General features: G+C 38.4%; 1 long non-coding RNA gene across 2 annotated transcripts in view; it reads right to left on the bottom strand.

Moving 5' to 3' along the window:
• Nucleotides 1-24,862, bottom strand: part of LOC111942041 (uncharacterized) — a 242,772-nt gene that overhangs the window by 10,625 nt on the left and 207,285 nt on the right. The window contains exon 7 of one of the 2 annotated variants that reach the window (XR_015285222.1): nucleotides 631-696. The exons of the other annotated variant lie outside the window; for it this stretch is intronic. This is a non-coding gene — a long non-coding RNA (uncharacterized LOC111942041). Of the gene's footprint in view, nucleotides 1-630; nucleotides 697-24,862 lie in introns of those variants that run through there. 2 annotated transcript variants of the gene reach the window in all.

The following is a 24,862-nucleotide window of genomic DNA, read 5'->3' as shown; positions in this document are numbered from 1 at the left end:
AAGGAGAGTCCACAAAATGCCCACAAATCCATCCATGCCCAAGTCCTAATATAATCCCATTGCTCGAGGACTAACCTAAAGGAAAACCTCCATTCACATTCTACATTGAGCAAGAATCTCCAAGAAAAAGGCCACAATATTATCATTTCCCTCACAGCAAAAGGGAAAGCAATGGAAAGGACTAAAGGACTAAAAGGCCCTTAAAGTTTGGGAGTTTTTATCAGTGAGTCAAGGTTTATAAATCTTTGATCTCTAAGTTTTTGCAGAACTCAAAAAAATAATAGTTGGTCTCATGAAAGGAAGCACTTGTTATTGTGCTTAATATTGTTTTATTGTATAAAACTTAATATTGTTTTAATTAATATTTGAAAAAGTTTTTACTGCTTATTTGCCTTGCACAATTTTCTTTCCTCTCTTTATAAAAATATGATTTGATAGTCATTTGGCTCAGGATTCCAATCAGAGAAAATTAAATCCCAAGCACCAGAGCAGCTTAGTGCCATTTTTTTCTGGTTTCTGATGGTGACTTGAATCAGTGTTTCAGACACTAAACTCTTTAAACCTTAACCAAGCTGTGATAGAAGGAAAAGTCATAGCAGTAAAATGTAAAAAAAGAGGTAGAAAATACACCTGGTGTGTCATTCTCCTCTCTGAATGCAGCAAATCTTTACTCCATGGGCACTCACTAGACAGAACCTGTTTATTTACAAGATCATTAATTAAGAAAACTCAATTGAGAGACATTTCTATCTTTCTTTTCAATTCATGCAAATTTCCATGCAAGAGATATCCAGCATTTCAGCACAGGCAGGATTAACAGTTTAGGGAAGGAACAAACCAGTGTTCCTTATTGAAGTTCAGGTTTGAATAACTGAAAAAAAAGAAATCCCCACACCCTTTTTCCTCACCATGGTAATTAATTACCCTTCACACATCTTTAGTCAATAGAGGAGCAGTAGAAAATAAGTAATGGATTTTCTGTGCTGCCAACACCAGAATATGACAACATGGTATCCTCTTAAAAATGCCAGCAGCAACTTTCCCTCTGCCACTGAAAACATTAAATGTTATTAAATGTGGGCTAATGTCACATTTGGTGGGCTCTGGCTGCTTGGAGAATAATAAAATCATGTCATCTGAGCTGATACATTACACATGCACACATACACATCTTTGAAAAATTATAATCACATAACGAATTGCATGTTTAAAACACTGAAGAGTAAACATGATTATTAGATCGTCATTGTGGGCAATAACATTTAGTAAATGTCTGGTTTGACTGCATGCATGGATGAGCTACTCAAATGTTTCTGGAAAATCTTAACAGAGGAAAAGGAAGGCAAAAAATACTTTTTGAAGAGTAATTAAAAAGGAGAGGAAAATTGAGGTACCGTAGATTTTGAAAACTCATTTTGAGAGTAGGAACATTATCTGCAAGATAAATCTCTAATATCTATATACATGTGATCAGATGAAAGATGACATTTCTCAACTGAATTTTAATGTGGAAATGTACTTATTAAGTGCAAAGGCAAGTCCTTGATTGAAAAATGAAACATTTTACAGCTTTTCCAGCCTTTGAATGCTGCCTTCATCTTTCCTCATTGCTGGCCCTTGACTCAAATGGTTGCATCTCCTCAGTCACCCTCAGGAATGAACTCAGTTCAGTTCAAACAATTCCAAACACAGTTCAAACACTGTTGCAGCTCTTGCACTCAGCTCAGGTAAAGGGGCTAAACAGACTGACCAAGTGCAGAGATATTTAATGAATCCTGGCCATTCCTTCCTAGCAAAACAAACCTTTTTCACTGTTAGCAATCACACCTCAGGGAGAGAGAGAATACACTCATAACCCAAAATTCAGCAGATGTTTAAGAACACAATTACTTTCAGCCAGAAAAATGCCTGAGCACGTTGGTAAAGTCCAGTTTGGAGGCAGTTCCAGCACTGTTAAAGCAGCTAACAAAGTTCCAAGTAACTCCTATATCTAAAGCCAACACAATACCACACCAATCCTGGAGGAGAACCTCTTCCCCTCTCTCATGCAGGCCTGTAGCTCCCAGAATTGCTTTCCCTCTGCTTTCTTCCAAGGCAGAGGGAGAAGCAAATGGAAGCCCATCTGCATGTGAGGGAACTGTTCAATTCTGTACATTTTACTTGTGTTTTTGACTGTACAAGCAAACAGCTGCAGCCAGTGACCTGTGTCTTGCAATCAGCCCTCCTAAAACAAGCAGCTAACAGTACTCCTCAGGCAGCTTGCCATAGCTTCTGAAACAGAAAGAAGCAGTTTTGTTTCAAATGTGACTTTGAGTTGATTGTTGGAAACAAGGGGGTTTTGACGTGAATTTGATGTGGAATCAAGGATAGCGAACAACCAGCGAAAAGAAAGATGTTACTTTTCAGCATGACTTAACCAAAGTTTTGCAAGACTGATCTTCCTTTCATCATCTTGATATTGAATCAGGTAAGACAGACCAGTGCCTTCCCTGAATAGAACAGAATAGCATTGACTGAGGGTGGTACAGTATTGTACCTTCATCCAAGGGTTCTCAAAAGAGAAATGGATCCCATTGTGTGCAGCAGTGTCTTTCAAACTAAACAAAAGCTATCCAGTTTAGTTTTAGGAGCATATGCTCCAGTTGTGTGTCCTGACAGGATCATTGACAATATTTTGTGTGTATCTCCACAGTTTACAGTGTCAGGTGCTTGCTCACTGTCCTAGAAACTATTCCAATAAACATGAGGACATTGTTCCCATTAAGTAATTAGAGAAAAATTGCATTTACTGTGTAATAAAATGCTGGGAAACTTCCATCATCACTGTTGTAAAGACGTTACACAATCACCCTTTCTCTGGAAAATGTATATTAAGCTACACATGTGACTGGAATAGCACTACACTTGCACAGCTTGAAATATAATTTACACCTTGGAAAAGAAGCTGTAAAATATGCAGCCTGTCCTTTGATTAATCACAAAGATTATTTCATGTTCTTTCTGGTGCAGTGAAGAAGCAGCATTCTTTCCCACTTTAAATGGCCTTTGAGAACTTCAAAGTGGTACCTCTGAATAAATGGGAAGTGCTTCCCCTTCCAAGCCCCTTGCACAGAAGAGGCCAACCCGTGCCTCATGAGGGCTGTGACACCCACAACACCTACAGCTAAATTTTCCACTATTTTTTGCTCAAACCAACCCCACATTTGATCTGAAAGTTCCCTGAGGAGCATGGCAAGAGTTCCAGGAACTCCTTTCTCTCTGTGACCTCCCCTCTCTTTGCTATGACCACATGGAGAGTGCTGCAAGACCAGGAATATTTTCTCACCTTGCCTTATTGGCATTGCTATGCAAAGATGCATCCCACCCAAAAATCAAGCCAGCAGACATTATAAAGGCCTCAGGAGGTTGTCTCGTTTCCAGAGGGACCCCACTAGCTCCTCTGGTAGGTAGCACAATTAATTTGGTTTGTATTTAACTGGCTCAAGCAATGAGCCACTATAAATAGTGCCCTATTTCCTCGTGCCAGTGGGATGGATAATGGGAGCTCCTTCACAAGGACACGCATCTTTCATTGCCTTTTGTGCATCAGAGATGGGGCTAATCAAGGAGTGCATTAACTGGGGATGAAATGACAAAAATTAGCACCACTATAATTTCAAGGCAAGATCTATACTCTTTCTGACTCTTCCTCAACCTTCATTTATGAATGACAGGTTGCTTCTCAGATTCCATTTAAACTCGTTATTAAAATGCAGTTATCTGTACAATCCATGCCATTCAAACTCAGATGTTTGCTCCCTCAAAGTACTGGCTGAGACAAGGCTGACCTGAGTCATTATTTCCCCTTACATTGTGCTGATAAGAATATTCAAGCTGATTAAAAATGAGTTTTTAAGAAAGCTAGTTGAAATTTCCAGACGTTTCCAAAAAAAATGCAATTCCCTTTTACAGTAGTAACCTATTTAGTCCTTGATTAATGCAACTGCACTGAGAATTTCTTTGTGTCAAATCATGGTGTCAACATTTCTAAACCAAAATATGAAGTGCCTGACTTGAGGCATTCAGACAAAGAGACCTCAACAAGTGTTGCTGAGACCAGCAAACCCTGAAGGGAGACATTGACTCTCTGCAGCATTATAAGGCTGACTTTGTTTTTGTTTAGGAGGTCAAATATTGGTCTAGCTATTTAATTATGGGTGCCTAAATTGCTAAGGGTTGACATCCATACCAATAAATAATTTGAAAATTCTGAACTTGTTTGTGAAACAACAGGCAATGAGCTAAATGTTAAGATCCTAAACAAATAAGGATAAATCCAACACTTTTGTATTTATATTTAAATGCCAAAGGCAGCTAGTTTTTGTTTCAAAACAACTTTCTATATAGCAAATTCTGTTTGCATAGTACACCATTGTGGCTAAATCCAGAAATCTGGTTAATCATACAAGCATCAGCAGTATTAAAAGCAATTATTTTACAGAGGTTTAAGAGAATTTAGAGATGTGTAAATAAAAATATATGTATTTAGGAACTGTTTAGGATATTATTATAGGGTGAACAAATAGTGCACAGACTTGCATTTTATTTCAATAGTGGCTTAGACACTCAAGGATGATAAATCTCTTGTTTTTAGCCATTAAACCCTCATGTTACTGTAAATTTCATAGAGAAAAAAAAAATACTCCTCTTCATTAGCAGCACTGCTATCTGGCCACGTCTGACACTTCAGAATTATACAAGCAGAGAGTCCCAATTCTGGAAGGTAGACATTAAGAGTAATAAATCTCTCTTTCTACAAGCCAGGAAAGGGCCAGGCTGGAAATACCTGGAGAGAAGGGAAAAGAATGTCAAGTTCTAACCAGATAAAAACTCAAGACCTGTTTTGAAGGGTCAGTTTTCTTCATTCCCTCTAGCTCCTCTCACCCCTTTGCTTTTCTGGCTGAGGAAGTTCAAGAATGAAGGTTTGGGGGGGGCTGCACTGCAATTTTTCCCACCTCCTCTCAAGCATGACTACACAGAGCTCAGCTTATAGGACCATGAGGGCAGCAACAAAACTTGTACAAACGCTGAAAGATATGGTGAATTGTGGAGAACTCGGAGAGGAATAGGGTGGCACACACAAGAGCCAGAAAAACTGACTGTGCCAGTGTCCAGCATGAATAAATCACCAAGTAAAATCAGCCTAGGAAGCACATTGAAGCCAAACTGAGCAAAACCCGAGACATTCTTTATGTGCAGGAGTATCCCAGTGCACACAATTATATTCTCTCTTTGCCAGACATTTTAAAAAACAGTTCCCATTGGAAGGGGATGGTAAGACAAAGATAATTGCATATGGACTTAATTACACAGCATATATTAGAGATAAATGGCACTTTTGTTTTCCAAAGAAAATAATCATAATCACTACAGAGCCTTCAGAATCTTTAATTGCTTTTGAGTAATTATCCATTTCTCCTTACACTGTGTTCAGTTTAATTTGTGCAACAATTAACTGAAATAAAATACAAAAGTAAAAATAGTCAGGTTTTCTCTTTAATTATTTATTTAAGACTGGGAAGATAAATCATCCCAGATTTTAAATCTGGTTTCCTGATTCTAGTTATTAAATTCCAGATATTTATTTGCATTTCCTGTTGTTGGCACAGAATCACCTTGTGGGCTCACATATCAAGAAAGACAGCTATAACCATTTTAATGGCTTTATAAATTAGTAAGGTAATAAACACAAAATAAAGGTATTCTGCATCAGTGTGTTCTTCATTAATTTTCATGCTGCTGACACCAGTTTAGTTTTTAATTATGATACTGTTTTGTGATGCACTGGTGGCATCACTGGAAGATAAAATAATGAAGCCTTTTTCTAACAGGATATATAAAGAACAACAGGAGATTTTGCCATGATAATCCCTCTCTAAGCAAGACAGAAACTGCCACTTATGTGTGAGAGTGAGGAAGTCCATGTTTTAATAGAATGTGGATTAGATTTCAGTGTGGATTTTTCGGTTTTAGAAAAAGAGATGGAGTACATTCAGCAGAGGACTTTTCACAAAATCAGCTTCAGCTTTGTGTTTCCATTCCTTTCTCCATAAACTAAACTCATTGCAGATTAGGTCTTGTGGAAAGCCAATTTTATGAGCATAGTTTTGCACTGCCATAAAGTGGAAATTGTATTCATCAGCATGGAGAGAAACCTTTCAACAGGACATAATAAAGAATTTTAAATAGAATAGTTTTTTTCCTTTTTTTCCAGTTCTGGGGGTCCAAACAGAATTGAAATTCTTTACAGTTACACCTCTTGCTCATTTGGAATGTTTTCTGAAGTCACCACTGTCTTTTATCCCTCGCCTGTATGTGGAGATGGGTGTTTTAAACCAGGCAGCTGCTGGTGGCTAAGCCAACACAAGAAATAACCTTTCCTCCCCTGTGTATGAAACTGGACTTGATACATTATTCAGTAAATTCATGCAAAATTTCTAGGTACTAATGACAAACCAGTGAAATGCTGAGCTTCGTAGTTAATTCCAAGTAAAAGAGATTAAATACATCCTGATGTCACATTAAAATGACCATCTGAGGAAGGTCACACACTGCATGTCTGCCACTGCCCACACTGAGGAGGGCCATGGCAGAAAAACAATTTATTACCTATTGCCTGTTCTATTAGCTGGTGATAAAGTCCAAAAGTCTGAAGTCTAAAATTACAGGACCAGTTTTCTTTTCACATGTGAAGCCCATGCTATCCTGGTCTCTGCCGCTTTTTCGAAGCACTTATCTAATAACAAACTCTATCTGCAATTTTCAGCCTGATGCACAAGCTAAGGCAGAAGAAAATATCTATCTCCCCTTGATTCCTAAGTAAAATCCCACCATACAGCTGTTAAATTAGTGCATGCACCACAGAGCTCAATAAACAGAAATTGTCAGAAACCCTCCTGAAAGGTGGCATGAATGAAAATGAAAGTAATCAAATTCTGAATTCTTAGCTATCTTACCAAGGAAGAAGTCACAGATGGCCCACTGAGGAATCAATTATGGATGGAAGGTTCATGATCCAAAAGCTTTGTGCCAGTGAGATGAATCTTAAAGGTATAATAAATGATGATAACGTTAGGAGGGAGATACATAGCAGAGGAGAAAAGATAAAGTGAAAATGGACTGTACGATGGAGCCTCACTCATTTGTCACAGCCGCTACAGAAGACACAAAAATTGCCTTTTTATCCCCTTCCCCACCCCAGTCAGGTCCAGCTGCTCCTTTATTCTGAAACTCTCCCTCTCAAGTGGATGTAATTTCAATATTCTGCGGGATAACAGCCACCAGCATCTTTAGTAGCCTGCACTTCCCAGGGAAATTTGGTCAGGGCCAGGCCTGGAACTAAAGAAATGCACTGATACAAAATTTCCCTGCATTTTAATATAACCAGAAGTGGGAAACTGTTCTTTTTCAGGTGATTGAACCAGCTTAAAATTCTCTGTTTGAAATGTGTTGGCTGCCCCCTGAGTTTCTGTTTGAATCAAAAGCTCAGTACAGACTGCACACTGCAGTGAGGGAGAAGCTCACAACAGAGTAATTCCCAGCAAAACTCCTCTTTTCCCACAGGTGGGACATGAAAATGTTTATTTTTCCAGTGCTGGCTGTAACAGAGCAGGATCCATCCAAAGAGTAACCAAATGCTTGCTGTGGAAGCAGCTGTGTCCCATCCCTGGGTGAGAAGCCTTTCTCTGTAAAGCTGGTGGGTTCCTGTAACATGGGCCATTATTCAAATAGCATCACGGAATGATGGCAATGAATATAACAGTAAAACTGGAATAACAAAAAAATTACTTCAGATATATATATATATATATATATAGATATAGATATATATATATATATAGGCCACCTAGAGAAACTCTGTGAATACAGTTTGAAAGGGCTTTTAGTTTATTAGTAAAACACATTTAGAAGCTACTAGGCTTGACAAGGATAAAACATTATATGAATGTCTTCTCCAAAATGGAGAAAAGTGACTATTAAAAATGTCATTCTATTCTCATTCATCGTGTCTCCTTTGTGTATTCACAAACTTCCACCTAAAGATAGTTACAAATTATTTTTGTAATCAATTTCACTTTTTCCTGTATAAATATGTTTTTCCCTAGACTGGAAAACAATTTTAGCTTTGCAAGTTGAACTTTATTAAAAGGCGTAGTCATCATTCCAAGCCTTTATTGCATTTGTCTGCGAGCTTGAATTTTTTTAGTTTTAAACAGGATGATAAATAACAGAGGGTTGACTTTTATGACTGGAATGTGTCTGGGAACATTAACACCACCTTTGACATAATGGCCTTTTTTTTTTTCTCTCTTTTCACTGATAGAAGTTACCCATTAATTATTCTCCTACATCCGTGAAAACATTTTGGAGCCTTTTGGTACACAAAAAAACCCAGAAACTTCAAGGAATGAGGATGTAGTCCAGGAATGCAGAGAAGATTTTTATTCAAATTCTCCTTCACAAAGTCTGTCACCAGGTTACAGTAGCTCAGTTCTAGACCACGCAGAACAGAAATTAGCACCAGGTAAGAATGAACCAACCCTTAAGAGTTCTAATGCTCACATGGAGTAAAACATGAGAAGCAAGAGGACACCCCCATGTAACAGTGTCTGTTTCCTTATTCAGTAATTTTAAGATTTCAGAAAAGCTGGAAATATTGCCTAAAAAAGATTCCGGTCAATTTCAGCATTTGTTATTTTTTCAGGCATTTTTTACACTGTAGAATACTTCATTTTCTTTCCACCTGAAATTTTAAATTTTTCAGTAAATCTTGCCTGACCTGGCCATCAATTCTAGCAATTCTGAAACTGCACTTTCAATAAATGTATTATTTTCTGACTTTATTTTATTTTGACTGCCCGGTACTGGGCATGCAGCTTTACCGGTGGAGACTGGGACTTGGACTAGAAAGGACTGAAAAAACACAGAATATGGAACCTTTTTCTGGGAAATGTATTTCCTCATACAACAAAATCTGAGCAGGATTTTTTCCTGGCAGAACTGCCTGTGTACCATATTGTTTGTTTTATCCTCTGTGACAAAGGCAAGCGTGGTTGTTTACAACTTATGAATAGCAACAGACCAGCAGAAAATATTTCAAAGTCTGTGCAACTTATTTCCTTTCAACTAAGAACCTGATGTATTGTAAAGCCCCAGCATCTGCTGCCATTCAGCATGGGGCAACAATAGATTATTTCTGCTGCTGCTGCTCAGCAAGAAGAAAAATATGTAATTTCTAGTCTTGCAAATGCCTTTCATAGCCTTTTTTCTTCTACCACAGAAATCCCCCCTGTCCTGCAACTGAAAATTCTCCAGTATTTAAATCTGAGAATATATAGACAGTGCTGAACAGGGACCTTCTGTCTTTTCTACAAGTCAGAAAATCTTTTAGTGAAAAAGTTGAGGAAGCCTCAGGCTAGCACAACAGAAAATAAGCCCTTGGAGCTTGTGGGAATCATGCCAGGCTGATGGCTGCATTCAACCACTGGTTCCACCTCCTATTTTAAGTACAAAAATTAACTGAATCTCTCAGGTTCAATGAGAAGACTGCTAGAATTCAGCAGGCACTGGGATAATCAGTAAAAATAGGAACAGCAAATAATAGCAGATGTGTGGGACAGCAAGGAGAGAGGCTGTCTGCCCACAGAAGCAATGCAGAGGGGCTGGAGAAAGGAAGAGGGAAATCACAGGCTGAAAGGAGCAGGAAATATATTTTCCTTTTAAAATATCTTGTTCACTCACAGCTGCCTTTGAAACAGTAGTTCAGAGGATAAAACAACAACAATTCATTTTAGTAAGTGTTACAAGCAATGTGGAGATAGCAGCTCTGCCTGAAGCACACATGATTTTTGTCCCCCCAGTTAGATTATAAGAATTTAAAAAATCTCAAAGTCCTGCTAAGCTCTGAATCTTGCATTCAATTTGTAGGAACACAGTGTGAGACGAGCCCACAGAACTGCAGCTGTCAAACTTTAACCTAGATGTAAACAAACCTATAACCCAGCCAGATAATTTCCAGTGTAAGAGTTTAAAAAAATGACTACAAAAAGACTTATTCTAGGAGGCCAAATCTCAAAATAAAAATATTTAATGAAAATTTGTACAGGATATAATAACAGGTAGGTGTTTTTTGATAGTACAGAGGCAGTCCTCGACAGCCTTAGATCTATTATCTCCTCAGTTCTGAGCAAAAAAGTTGCATCTTCCTGTAGCTTCCTTTGATATTTATAAAAATCAGAGTACCTGTAACCTGGTTTCCTTAGAGTGTTATGATGTTTGCCTCCTCCTAGCAATGGGGAGCTGAACACTTTAGAATGGCTCACTTCCTTCCTTGCTCATCTCCAGAAATAAACACTCAACATCTTTCTCTCCTAAATTGTCTCTCAGCCCTGCCAGCTTTTTCTTGAGACTCATCTTAGTGGTGCCTCACTCTGTGACATTGTTGGAGCATCAGTACCCAAAAAGTAGCAGACTTCAGCACTGGAACAACACAGGCTCCTTGGGACAGGCTGTAAATCCCAAAGCCAACCTCTAAACATTCAGGTGCTGCCTTGTACCAGCTGTGGGTGTGTAAAGCCTGACTCACCTCCTGCCTGTGGCATGCTGAAGTGGTTCCATCCTCATTCAGGGCTTCCAAAGAGCCCCAAAATGCAGTCTGGCCATGCCTAAATGCCACACAGCTTCCCATACTAACTATAAACATCAATGGATTGATGGGTATGAAGCAGTTAAAACACAGTAAAACAATTAATTCTACAATTAGCATTAGTTGTCTCACAACCTATCAACATATACTTCCTGACTGAAAAATTAAGTCTTAACAGATTTATTTGTTCTAGGTTTTGTACAGGCCGTGTGGCTTTCTCTGGTCAGTAATATCCTCTTTAGTGTAATTTCTCTATGTTACATCAACCTTGTTGCGGCCTTATTTATCCTTCCAGAATCTCTGCACATACCACACTCTTTAATAAGAAAGTGTAGCCAGACTGGTGGCCATAAATCTTCCTAAGAAATCCTCATAGCCTGCCCTGAGAACTGTGATGCAGAACAAATAGGGGAATGGATACGCGAAGGAGCTACAGGAGTCGTCAGGAAGCAAACCAGGCTGTAATTTTAGTCAGATACTCTTGCTAAAAGCAGTCTGTGTGTGTGCTCCTTCTCTGTGGGGAGGAGGGTTTGCCACCCTAATTCTATTGAAATACATGCCATCATTATCCTAAATGGTAAATATAAAAGCACACACACAGAGTACTGTCAGGTGTTTATACCTGTGCCTTTCTTATATCAAGTACTTGTAGGCTGTGAATCCCTGTCCTCTGTGAACAGAGAATCTCTGAGCCAGCATTACTTGGAGGTGACTGAGAGCACATCCAAATTCCAAGGGTTGGTGTGTAAAACAAGAATAAATTTATTCAAAATGTACAGATTAAAGCAGCAGTGATGAGGGGAGTACTTGGCACGTTCCTCCAGACAAAACAACTCTGTGCCCACAGCATCCAGAGGGGGCAACCAGGTCACATTTAACCTCAGATGGCAGGGCACATATGAGGGCTAGATATATTTGCTACCATGACTTCTTTTTAACAATAACAAAACCAAGGCCTGTCTTTCTTGATATGATTTTGAAAAATTTTGAATTCAACCATCCAATAAATATTTTTTCCTTCAGCACTTTTACCATGTCAGCAGGCCTGAACTACTCTTCTGCTACTTGAGAGGCATTAAACCCACAAAGAAAACTACTCTATTTTCCATCTTTCAAAGTACCTCTCCATGAAAAACTGAATAAGAGCAAGGGGAGTGTTGGGCTGTTTTCCATAAATGTGAGATGCATGGTGATAAAACAGCTGGCATTCCAGAGAGCAGGGCAGTGGCTCTGAGGGGCTGCCCTGCAGGCAGCACAGCCTGGGGCTGGACAGGGCGTTCCAGAAGGAGCCTGGCTCACCTGGAGAGCTGCTCCATCATCTGCCAGATGATGCAGATAAGGCTTGGGCTTTCTTATCAATGCTCATGCAGCACCCAATGGAAACAGGAAATAATCTCCCTGTAAGCTCCCTCCAGACAAATGATTCCATTGCAGAGCACACCTGCACTTCAAGGTGCATTTCAAGTGAGATCAGGCCAGGGGACACGTTGGCCTTCTGTGCCTGAGAGACAGCTGAAGACAGAAACTCTTAGAAATGCCATTTCAGAACTGGGAATGGAAATATTTCTTTTTTTTCACTGAGTACTGCCAGCACAGAATCTTTTTACTTTTCTTTATATATAATATCATCTGTAAGGCCAGCTTTGAGTTACAATGCACAAATCACTACACAAAAGAATGGACTATACAATATTTTATAGGCTACATAGGTAACAGAGAAAAGAGATACAACCACCACAAAAAGGAGTCTCTTGGCTATGGCAGACCTTTATGGAGGAGGCAGGCATGACTATTATGTCATACCCTGGAGGAAACTGCACTATCAGATATATTTCAATTACAGGTTAAAATAAATGGCTTGCTTTTAAAACTATACTGTAAGAGTGAGATATTTAAAATTACTCAACTGATTTCTCTGGATTTATTTTTTCCTGCTGGAAATCAGCAACATTTGTTTTCTTAAATCACTTAGGATTTTAGAAACAACAGGTACAATAAAGCAAATTCTGGCAGTTTAGGTGCACCACTTGTCATTGCTGCAGGACCAAATCCACAAACCCAGCCTGCAGGAAGCTGAAACAGACTGCATCTGTTAAACAACCACACCAAAAAATGTTCATGAATTTTCCCTAGATCACTGATTCTTCACCTACTCTATATGCAAATATTTTTCAACACACCAAGCAAAATCCTTCTGCTCGCTGATAATTTTTAAGCAGCAAGAAAGACAATAGTCCCAAGAAAGAAATAATGGGGAAAAAATCAGCAATATTTATCCATAACATTATAGTTTTCACTGGTAGCTTACACAGTAGTATCATGATCCCTTTTTTAATTATTTTTCAGTTAAGAAACTGAGAAACAGAGAGATTATGTAATTTTTGAAAAGTCAGAAACTGGTAAGCAATCTGAGTTCCATGCCTGATGCCCATCCAGAGAGACAAAACCTCATTGTTCCTTCCTGGAAAGGCTAGAAATGTTTAAGGAAAAGAAAATCAAATTATATTAGATAACTTTTGTATTGTAAACTGCACAGGATACTGAATAAAAATAACTGAGTGGTTTTATTTTTTTCCTGCACACAAGCTTTAAATGACTGTACTATTTATCACAGTGATCATGAGAGCTTTACTAAATCTTCATAAGTATTTAAATATTAATCTTTTTTTTTCTCCCCTGGAAGATTTTTAGCAAAAAATGCTGGCAAGATAGTGGGTACAGATAAAAGTGCATGAGTCATACTCCCATGACAGAAAAAAAAGTACTTTAAGTGACTTCTTTCTTTTGAGTATGCACATGGCTCGTACAGAGCAATAAATTAACTTGCTTTTCAATACTGAAGGAGAACCGTGAGACCACTCAGTCTTCTGTGATGAGTAATAAGGGTTGAAAACAACAAAAAAATAACATCTAAAGCATCTAATTCTCTTTTTATAAACCACAATAGCTGGTGGCCACAGGTTTCTCTACAGGCATTTTTATATTTTAGACTAGTCACTGCACATTTTGAAACTTGCATTAAAATTTTTATGACACTGCTGGGCAACCAGAAAAACACACAGGAGGTTCATTTACAGACAATTCCAGGCCTGAAATAAGAACTTTATGTATAATTCTCCAGTTCTAGGATGCATATGGAATAATTCTATAGTCCAAAACTTGCTTTCTGGAATCAAAATTTAAAGGTATTGGTAGGGATAGGATGAGGTGGATCTGAGAACAGATCTGAAGACTTCCAAAAAAGCTTTACCTGTGGATTTTATGCATGTTAAAAGAGAGAAAATCCAAGTCCTGGCAAAAACCTTACCAAGCACAGATTTATTTCACTTTGAGACCTCAACTCATCCACACCATCAGGAAAGGATACAATCACATGGACCTTTTATACATTTCCAGTATGAAAGACACAGCTAAGAGAGAAGTATTCAATTTGTTTCTGCTCTCCAGGACAGTTCTGCTGGCAACTGAACTTAATTTGAAACTGATCTCACTAAACAATCCTTAAAAGCTTGGCTTTTGTTCCTCCTTCACTTTATTTAAAAATCTTTCAGGAACTAAAGAGGATATTCTGGAAACAAGAAAATCGATGCTGCTCCTCTGGCAATCCAAGGCATATGCCCTAGGTGTGGGATTTAAAAAAATTATTCTGACTGAATTTTGGCTCTTTTTATGCATCCATTTTGTATCTTTATAGAAAATCTCAAATAAAGAGAAGTCCAGTCAATCAGTCTCTTGTACCCCAAAGAAGAAGGTGAGTTATTTAGTCTTTTAAATGCCTGCCTGATGAACTTCTCTACATTTCTGATATGCACACAGAGGTGACAGCTCTCCCTGCTGTACCATACATAAAATTTTTAAAGCAATTATCCTAAAAAGACTTCTTAGTGAGGGAAAACATGGGAATACTACTGTCTGCTTGAATTGGAGGAGTGTCATCAATCCAAATTTACCAATGGTGGGCTAAGGTCCAGTGAGGTTAAATAATTTACTCTAAAACATGCAGTAAATTGGTAAATTAGTAACATCAAGAAGTGATTTAAAGCTCTTCTTTCAATTTTATTTGAAAGAGATATATGCTCCAGTTCTCAATGAAAACTCTTTTGGGGGACCTATGAATATTAGCAGCTTTTGAATTTGATAAAAATAAATGGGCAGTTGTAATTTTGACTTTACTGGTCTTTGGACTTTATAGGTGTAGGTTTTATATTATTCAAATTAGATATTGGTGGGGGGAAAAAAGAGTTCTTTGCATGCTTCTATAAGCTTTAAATCCCCTCTGAATAGTTTTAGTCCTGACAGATGAAGTTTTGCTATTCTCCTCTGTTCCCCATGACTTTATGGCTGCCAACCACACTACTTGAGGAGTTCCATTTTTCCACCAGCAGACAAGTGGATCTCAAGATGATTTTTTGAAAAAAACCAAACAATTTCTTACCCTTTCACACTATTAAAGAGAAGAGTTCATGGCTTTTTTAATGCAAAATTTACAGATTTCATTAGAGCTTGAAACAAAGGCCTGTGGCAGGGAGTGTTTATGGAAATTAGTTCAGAGGAAACTCTTAGGAATGACAAGATTTTTCAGAGAATAATCTTGGTTAAATTTGGAGTCCTAGATTTTTCTGAAAATCTGCCTCTGCTTAAAAATACCATTTTTCTTCCTCCCAGGATATTAAGACATTTTAGGCTGCTGAACCATGACACTTTCAAACCAATAGAGTTATGTGGCACTCATGGCTGAGCTGTGGCTGAAATTCCCCCCATTCATCCCCTTGTTCAGGCTATTTTTGAAGTCTTGTGAAAGTCAGGTACTTGTTTACCCATCTTTTACTTGCTGGCTGGAATGAAGAAAGCATTTACTTATTTCTGACTTCTTACCTTACTCCTGACTTCTTTACAGCAGCCCTGTCACAGGTACAGAACAAATCTGCCCAGACACACTTGACCAACAAAGTAAACACAGCTTTTTTGGGAAAGAATAAAGAAAGATAAGCATTAAAGTCACATTAAGCCTAAAAACATTCCTAGGTTCAATGCCAGTTTGCTCCAGTAATTTTATATTTTTGGGGTTTGTGTCATAACTTCTGTTTCAAAACCTGGTGCAGGACATCTTTTTCCTGTATCCCAGTCCTGTTTCTATATCCTGTAGCTTAATTTAAAGCTTTCTCCTTTTCCTCTGTTATTTAGGGAGGCTATTCTATTTTAGCCCATTATATTGATATATTTGAGTGAGTCTGGCATGGCTCCTTTTGCACATTAGTTACTCCACAAAGAAGAACCAGGAGGATAAAAGATAAATGTCAGAAATGGAGGAGAAATGTGATGATATCTGGAAATTTCAGTTCAAGCATTGTTACATTGCTCTTCAAAGCTTTCCTGAAAATTCATTCCAGGGAAACACAATGCTGGTTATCTCACACCAGACTTGCCCTCCTTCTCTTAAGGACATGATAATTCATTTTTTTTTGTGCTCTACCTTGGCATAAGTTATCCCTCTTCAAGCATGCACAGAGCTCATGTGGGGTAGAAAAGACAGCAATAATTTCTAACAGCTGGATATTCTGGATTCCTTTGCTAGTTGTCAGTACTACTCCAGCATTAAAAACAGCAGATGCTACACATATTATGGTTTCTATATAATAGATGTAGGAAATGCTTTTTAACCTTAGAAAAAGGAAGACATTAGACCCTTATTTTTGGAAGCTGCCAGAGGCACTGAGTTGTCTGCACAGTCATCATGCTCATATCAAGCAGATCTTCAGAGTGTGCATCTGAAGATTCCATCTTAATTCTGTCTAAAAGCTGAAATAGCTTTGTTTAGAAATTTATTTCTGTTAGTCAAACTTCAGAGTGCACCTTGCTTGTTAGTATTTTAGCACTGGCAACAGGCACCCAAAATGGACCTCCAAAACTTGAGACAACCAACAGTTTTAGGAATGTGAGCAAAAGGATTTGTGCACAGGCAAAACCCCTCACTTTCTATCTCTGAGCAGCTGCATGCTGTACTTGCATTCTCTGATCACTCCAGGTGTTTCATTCCTGGGTAGCTTATTCCAAATAAGTAGATTATCTTAACTTCAGAGCTCTCAGAAGTGACAGACTCTCAAAATTACAGAAAAAAAAAGAGTTGGAAAGATAATACTTTTGTTTTAAAAATGCATTTCTTAAGCTCTTTCATCACAGTGGAAACCATTAGGTTACCTCATCTGAAGAAAGGTAAATGCCAAATCCAACAAATCAATGCTATTAATATTAAAACTATTTAATAATGCATCGTTTGGATCCTTCTCTGGGTTTTCTGCTTGCAGTGCCTAGGACTTCATAGTAGCAGCAATGCAGAACAGAGAGGCAAAGCAGTTTCCATGACAACAGAAGTACAACTTGATGCATGAGATATAATTAAAAGGTCCAGAACCTCTGCCTTGCAACCCAGCTCTCCTCTCATCAGAACGCCTCACGCCGTTGATCACATGGCTGACCAGGCTCCTGTGCTCTGCACACTCTTGGCTTTCCCCAGTCCTGCTGAAGAGCAGCAAGTACAAACTGTGTTCTGCTAATTGGGAAGTTCACTCACCTTTCAAATAGCAGCCAAGCTGGCGGGGCAGAATCTGCTGTTTCAGAACTGTCTCTAAAGAGGGAAGGGTTGGAAAACAACATTAAAGGACAGAGAGAAGCCATAATCAAATATTTTCTTAAGTGTCCTTGCTTTTTGGGAATACAGTCTTTGGAATATTTTTCCTTGATTCTAGAGGCTGAAAAAAATACATTGATTTTTCCATCTGCCTGTGCTGCTTTTCACCTCTGCATGAAGAAGCAGGGAAGGGAAAGTCCTGCACAGCTGCAGCAAGCAAGGCTTGAGCAGCAGCACATCCCTTCCAATTTTGTGGTTAAAGAATTTGGCTGCATCCTGACACCCACATCACCTTCCACACAGCATCACACTGCAAGGATGGCACACTGCCACCCAATGGGTTTCCATGCTTTATGGAGAATTTGCAGCTCTTAATTGCACAGACTTTCAATTCATTAAAATTTCAACAACAAGGGAAATTTCTCACTTCCAATAAGCTTTTCTTTCTTGTCCAAGCAAGAGATGTGAGGATGGGGAGTCTCATAAGGGGCATCTGAGGGATCTGGGCTTTTTTAGGCTGGAGAATGGAGGCTCAGAGGAGACCTTATTGCTCTCTACAGCTCCCCAAAAGGAGGCTATAGCCAGGTGGGGGTCAAGCTCTTCTCCCAGGTGATGGAATAAGAGAAAACAACCTCAAATTGCGGCAGGGGAGGTCAGATTGGATAGGAGGAAAAATTCTTCACTGAGAGGGTGGTCAAGTATTGAAAGAGGCTGCTCAGGAAAGTGGTGGAGTCACCATTCCTGGAAGTGCACAGAAAACATGGATATGCTTCATTTCTTACTATTCCAGACCTTCATTTTCCAATCTGAACTATGTTTATGACCACAGATCTTTGCACCTCAAGTTTTTCATTCATTTGAAGCAGACTTGAAGAGTATAAATTTCTCTTTTAGCACAGTTATATTACTGCTGTGGTTACTGACTAATTTCAGTGAATGGCAAAGCAGGAGGCAGTGGCTGCTTTCTCTCCCTGCTGTCTTCTGATTCCAGCAGATGCAGCATCATCTGCTGCTTTGCAGAAGACAGCAGAAAATGTGCTCTTTCAAAGGTGCCTCCCCAAACTGAATGGATTTATTTTGTCTAATGGCAAAGGTTTTTTCCAAATGCTGCATGGATTAATATTTTTCAAAGAAAAGGTCACTCAAATCCTTCCTAATGGGAGAAGAATTAAGTGACTTAGCTGAGCCAGCTGATGAACAGCAGCTCCCTTGGTATTAGTCAGCAGTGGTTTCAGCTTAGTTATTGACAGAACTAAAATATCCAGTGGTATTTATACTCTGTCTTCTCCTAGTGCCAAGCAGGGATAGTGGGATTGCTGACCAGAGACTGAGCACAAACCTTCACCCTTTTAAAGCCTTACTTAGGCTTTAGGGTGAGAATAATGTGTCTGGATCCCTGAATACCTCTTTAGTGTTTTCAGGTTAATGGAAAGGTGTCACACTCAGTTTTTAAACAGAATCTTTCTGACTTTTCTGTTCAAGCACGCTGCAGCTCCAACTTACATTCACCCTCCCCTCCTATTCATTACAATTTTTTCTAATATATTTGTTTCCTTCAAATCTAGAGGAACATTCTGATTTATCTGTATCACTCTGTTAATACAAAAGCATTGTAGTAACTAAAATCTGAATTAGCATTCAGTAAATCTCTTAACTTGCATCTTAAAAATATGCAAACATTAGCACAAGTATCTGTCCCTAGGCCAGTCTCTTTTGTCCTCACAGATGACACAGGAAAGGCTACAGTGAGGTTCCCTTAGCAAGATTTCATTATTATTATTATTATTGTTGTTATTATTATTGACAATTACCAATATCCATTAGCAACAGAATAAAATAATATGGCAGAGTATATTATGCATAAAAAGGTATCTTAAAAGTATAACTTTTGTAGTAAAGAAACACTGTGGTGCAGTAAATTTGACTTTTCATCATGCCTGTCCATTTCTTTGTTAATTCACAGAATTCAATAAACCCCTGTAAGTGTCCAAGTGGGTGGTGAGGTGTGGTAGGATTTTAATGTACTGCAGTGACAGCCTGGTTCACCGTGTAATTAAGAAAAAATTAATCAAGCATTACTTTAAATATATGGTAAAGCCCACTTACCAGCTCACAGTTGTCTTAGATGGATTTTTATTTCCATGCACAAACCAGCATTCATTAGTGCAATGTAAATCTGCTCATTTAATACCATTTGTAATAGTAATGATTTCCATTTTAATGTCAAGAGAAAAATCACTGGTTGCCTGCTCCAAAGAGCACTTAATGTCCATTAGTGCACACGGCACAAATGAGTTTGCAAATTTAAACAGACTTTTCAGCAATAGTTATTATCTCCAGTCTATCTGGACAGTGCAGGTGTGGTAAGAGCCATTGTATTTTTACTCATAGGCCTAAAAACACTTGAAAGTCTTTAAAACACCAAGAGCTTTTATATCCTTAAGACTGCAGGGCTATTTAATCACATAAAAATTGAAAATCTCCTCCATGCTCGGTACTACAACTGCCCTAAGTTGTGTTGATGCTGACTCATAATTAATTATGTGTCTACTTCTTCCCTGGAGCTACCAAAGGAGTGGCAGAGTATCCCAGAGTGGGTGATGAGAGCAGCACATCTGAATGGGTGAAGGGAAAAAACAATCTGGCAAGTTTTATAATGGCTCTGGGTACCTGTGTCTCCAGCAAAGACAAGAGAGCAAGACCTGCAAACTCAGAAAATGCTTAAAGAAAAGGTGGGGAAAATATAAACAGCAAGGGCTACATCAAGAATGTACACAGGAACAGACATAAGTACTGAGGATGAGTGATTTGCTCTACATTTTATTAAAAAAAAAAATAAAAAAAACTAAAAACCAAAAAACCCACCAAACCAGTAAAATTGGTTTGAGAACTGAGGAGCACAGAGTATTAACACTGTATTCTTTTATATGCTTATTATATCTGATCCTCAGTACAAGTTCTTTTGGACATCAGAGCTATCCCTTGACGTCTGAGCACCTTGGTACCCTCACTGTGACCTGTGGAATTGTCAAATTACTGCTGCAAAAGGGTTCAGATGGAGTTAAATCATCTGTAGCTCATCTCTGGAGGGCATCACGATAAAGCTGTGCCGTGTCTCAAAATCCCACAAACAAAACTGAGCTGTTTCATCAGTCCACACAGATTTTTCTGTTACTAAGCCTAAGAAAACTTACTCTGTAGTACCTGTGATCCTGGAATAATTTCTGTTTCTAGTTGTATTTGAATTGCAACTGCACCCCTGTTGTAATTCTCAAAAAAACTGCTCAGACCCTCACACTTCCTCCTCCCTGGAACTCTTGCTGAGGATCATATATTGAGAAAAATTAAATGACCCCTGCAGGCTCATCTCCCAAGGTCAGTGCTGCATTTCTTGCCAATGATTAAATATGTATCCAGCAATCAATAACATTATATTCCCAAGGTACACTCTGTTCTTCAATTATGGTATTTAGATGGAGGGCCTCTCAGTATCAACTAGCTCAATAATACTTTGCAGATCTCATTTTATTCAAACCTCTCCTAACAATTTAAGGTTGGGAAAAATATCTGTATTTTTGGTAGGTTTCTTGCATAACCTTCCTTCCCCAGAAGCTTTTAGTCACGTTCTGATTTCTTGTTATTCCCAGAAAATAATGAATTTAAATTAAATTTAACATTGTTGTGTCAATTTTACCTTCCCAAAGAGCTTTCTTCCTGATCTTTACAGCAGCTTTAGCAAAGAGCTGAGCTTCTGCCAAGAGATGAACTTTGGTGGTGTTTTTACAGCACCATTATGTCCTCCATGCATGAAACATTAAGATTATGACAGGTTGCCAGTCTGGAGGCAACAGACTGGTTTAAATGCCTCAGAGGTGTCATGCCAGTCAATTCTCCTGTCTCACTCTTACTGGTCATAGAAATATGTATTAATGAAGGGTGAATAATTAAAGAGAGGGGATGAATTACAAGGGACAAGACAATGTCACAAAAGTGGGAACTCAAAAGGAAGGATTTAAAGAGAAGGATCCAGTCTACTGAAAGACAATAAAATCCACTGTGTGCCACTCACAGCCGCCACACATTTCCTCCTCACCTGCCTCATTTGGGCAATTCAATGCACCTAGCTGGATCTGAAGATGTCAGAAGCTGATCTGAAAGGCTGCAGAGAGTTGAAAAGTATTTGTCCACGCAAACCCTACAATATTCAGGAGTATTTGCTGTTCCTGACTTCCCAACAGAGCAGCCTTCCCCATCCTTCAGAAGCATCACAAAAGAAAGAACTCCGTGCTCTTCAAATGCCAGACTGAAGTTTCTCGAGGAGGCATTTGAGGGGAGGGCCTCCTTCACCAGGTAAGTTGTTTTAAGCACACAGAGCTCCTCTTATCTCTCAAGGAATACAGGGGATGAAGGAAATGACAAGGAAATACTGTCAAGAAGTTCTGAATTTCAGAAAAGACCAACTTCTACCTGTTCATCAGGGCATGTCTGTCTAGGATCATGTCTAGAACCACGTTGATCCACTTGGAATACACATCTAATTATGTGTATTGATGATAATCATCATCATCTCTCATACAGCTGGCAATTTTATTTATGATTCCTTTTATCTAACCACTTATCAGATATCCTGTGTCTCCTTCCTTTTTAATTCGCTGAATCAGCCAGTGAAAGGCAAAACAAATTCTGAAAAGATTCACTGCACTTATCACCATGTCCAGCTCTGGTTTTGCACCTACCTCTCTCTCAAATAGTCAAAAAAGCCTCTCAGCCCCACCTCAGAACACGTTTTCTTTTGTCTCTGAACACAGAAACGAAGCCTACAGAGGCTGAACCAGAGCCACTGTCATGGTCAATTTAACCCTCTCTTTAAGCACAGCTCCTGTCTGTATTCACGGAGTCAAATTTGGTTCTGACTTTCATGTACTTGCAAGGTAATTCTGTCTCCTGGAGAAAAGTCAATTATGAAAAAAGTCAAGGGCAATACAAAATACAATACAAGGCTAATGCAATTACAGATTAGGTTCAGGTATTAGAACCAGCCTAATAAGCCAAGGAGAAAGAGCTTGCAGTCCTAACTAAGCCTGTGTAAACTCTGTACTCAAAACCTATGAGGTTTATCACTATCAGTTTTTAAAAGTGGAAAAAATAAAAACCTGGATTAATGTGAAATACTGATTAAAATAATAATACAAGTGTCTATCCAGCTGACAGCCAAACTACTTTTTTTCACCTACTATGGAAACAAAACCAGCATGACAGTCTAACAGGTACCTTAAGTAAAAAAAAAAAAATTCCATCTTTCAGTTGCGGCTTTTTTTTGTGAACAAAAAACCCCATATTTTCTATTCTACATCTAATAAGTTAAATATGTGTTCATATCCTGACACAAGATGAACATTTTATGGACGTGGAATGCAATGAATGGAGTAGATGAAACACATAACAATGGATGCCACTGCACTGATGGATATTGGGAAACAGCATTTAATGTTAGGTAGAAAAAATGAAAGTATTAAATGTGGTGGTTTAAAGCAATATTAGTTTACAGCCAACAGAGATAATTTGCTAAGGCATTGCACTGTGGCAGAGAGGAAAAAAAATTTTACTCCCTGAGCAAACTTGCTCTTATTTCCAAGAAGTTTCCCAGTTAGAGGCCATTCTGTGCCACCGATCTTGCTAAAAGCCTAGCAGTGTTCTCAACTGATATCCCAAGAGTGCAATTTTATTCAGAAAATCTCTGATGCAGATTTAAATATTCATTTTTAAACAGAAGTTAGTGGCAGGGATCTGAGATAATGGATTATTTCATTCACATCCAGGTGGAAGTCAGTAGTCTTTATGGGTGTTTATTTACTTACAGATTGTTTTCCAGCATTTGTTTACAATTATATGGCACTGGTAGCAAAGAAATTATAATTTCCACAGAAAGCAGACAACTGAATTTGTCAATAACTGAGGTTTTGGCAACTCAAGAGCATGAGATGCAGAGGGAAGTGCTATTGAACATTGAGTGAAATTCCTCTCTTTTGTGGTTAAAGCTGAGTATATAAAAAAACTTCATCCTTTGGAAATGACATAGCAGTAATCTTGCTTTGAGCCTTAACATATGGGGGGGTGGGAAGTTTTGCTTCCATTTCGTTTGGAGCTGTGGCTCAGTGACATTTGTTAGATTACTCAGCCACACATCCCATTTCAATCCCACAAGGACAAGCAGCAGCATTCCAAAACTTGTTTGCCAGCGCTTTCACTTCTAGTGAGCCTCTTAGTGAAAACCCAGCAATTATTTATAAATTCTCTGCAGGTACCAGATTCCTTCTATTCCAAATCCACATACAAGAATATGCCCAAATTCTAAGTTAAGAAAATAGAAATAAAATCCCAGCAACCTGTAGATCATCCCCATTTTTCCTAGAAATTTTATTTATGTCTTCTTTGGAGAGGTTTTATATAAGGTGTAACAAGTTTTCACTAGAGCTCTTATACTATCAGTATAAGCACATGACAGAAAATGGAACACAAAGATGAAAATCTCATTGGGATGGGATTCTGTAAGCACTTATTGCACTGAACCAGAATTACAACCTTGTTCCACAGGAATTACCATACCTGCAGAACAGGATTGTAATCAGATTTAAAGGATCATTACTTTTACCTTCTCATTTACCAAGCTAAAGGCTCCTTTGGAGATTTGTGGTGAGTTACATGCCTGAAAAAATGCTGCTTCTGGCTCTGCCACCTGAAGACTCTGAATCTTGATCACCTTCAGCCCTTTTCCCTGTCTCCACATACCTCCTTTTCCTTTGGGTTTCTGAATTTAATGTAAAAACCAAAAACAACAAACCAAAACCCACCATATTGGGTTATAATGACTTTCAGGCTATACATTTTCTATCTTGTGATTTACCTAGTACCCCACTGTTCATAAAGACAAATATCTATATGGATATATCTTTTTTAACCTCCTAGATGCAATTTAGTACTAAACTATGAGTCTAACATAGCACTCTTTATTGCTCTTGTCAATTTTATTAATATAAGAATATTTGTTAAACCAATAATTAATTATAATTAGCTACAGGCTATTGGTGTTCAAGCTCTAATGTTATTTGTAACTCTTCTTCTTGCCTGTGGAAAGAGAAATCTGAAGTTGGCCTATTTATAAAGGGTTATTATGGAACTGCTTTACTTATTATAGTGATCTAATTCAGTAAAGTTGAAGCAGGGAGCAAATGCACTTGAAAAGGGTGGTTTTATTTCCTCACAAGGAAAAAAGGAGGCCAGTGATGTGCTAACAGCAATGATGTTCTTATGTACTGAAAAAATTTGAGGGAATCACTGTGTTTAACAGTTTTCTGATTTTACCATTGACTAAAAATACAAAGGAAAAATGTAAAACCTTTGCAATGTAGCATAAAGTTAATCCCTGTAAGGAGGTAATGAAGCTGCTAATGTTTGGCTAAGTACCATCCCCAGCCAACCCAGGGCTGTGCAGGCACAGAAGAGCAAATGACTTCCCTCAGCCTCTCACAACTGATCATTTATTACTGCAG

The sequence above is a fragment of the Cyanistes caeruleus genome, chromosome 3, assembly GCF_971803275.1.
Source record: "Cyanistes caeruleus chromosome 3, bCyaCae1.hap1.1, whole genome shotgun sequence".
Lineage (NCBI taxonomy): Eukaryota > Metazoa > Chordata > Aves > Passeriformes > Paridae > Cyanistes > Cyanistes caeruleus.
The sequence above is the reverse complement of the archived record's forward strand: the minus strand, read 5'-3'. Positions and strand labels throughout refer to the sequence as shown.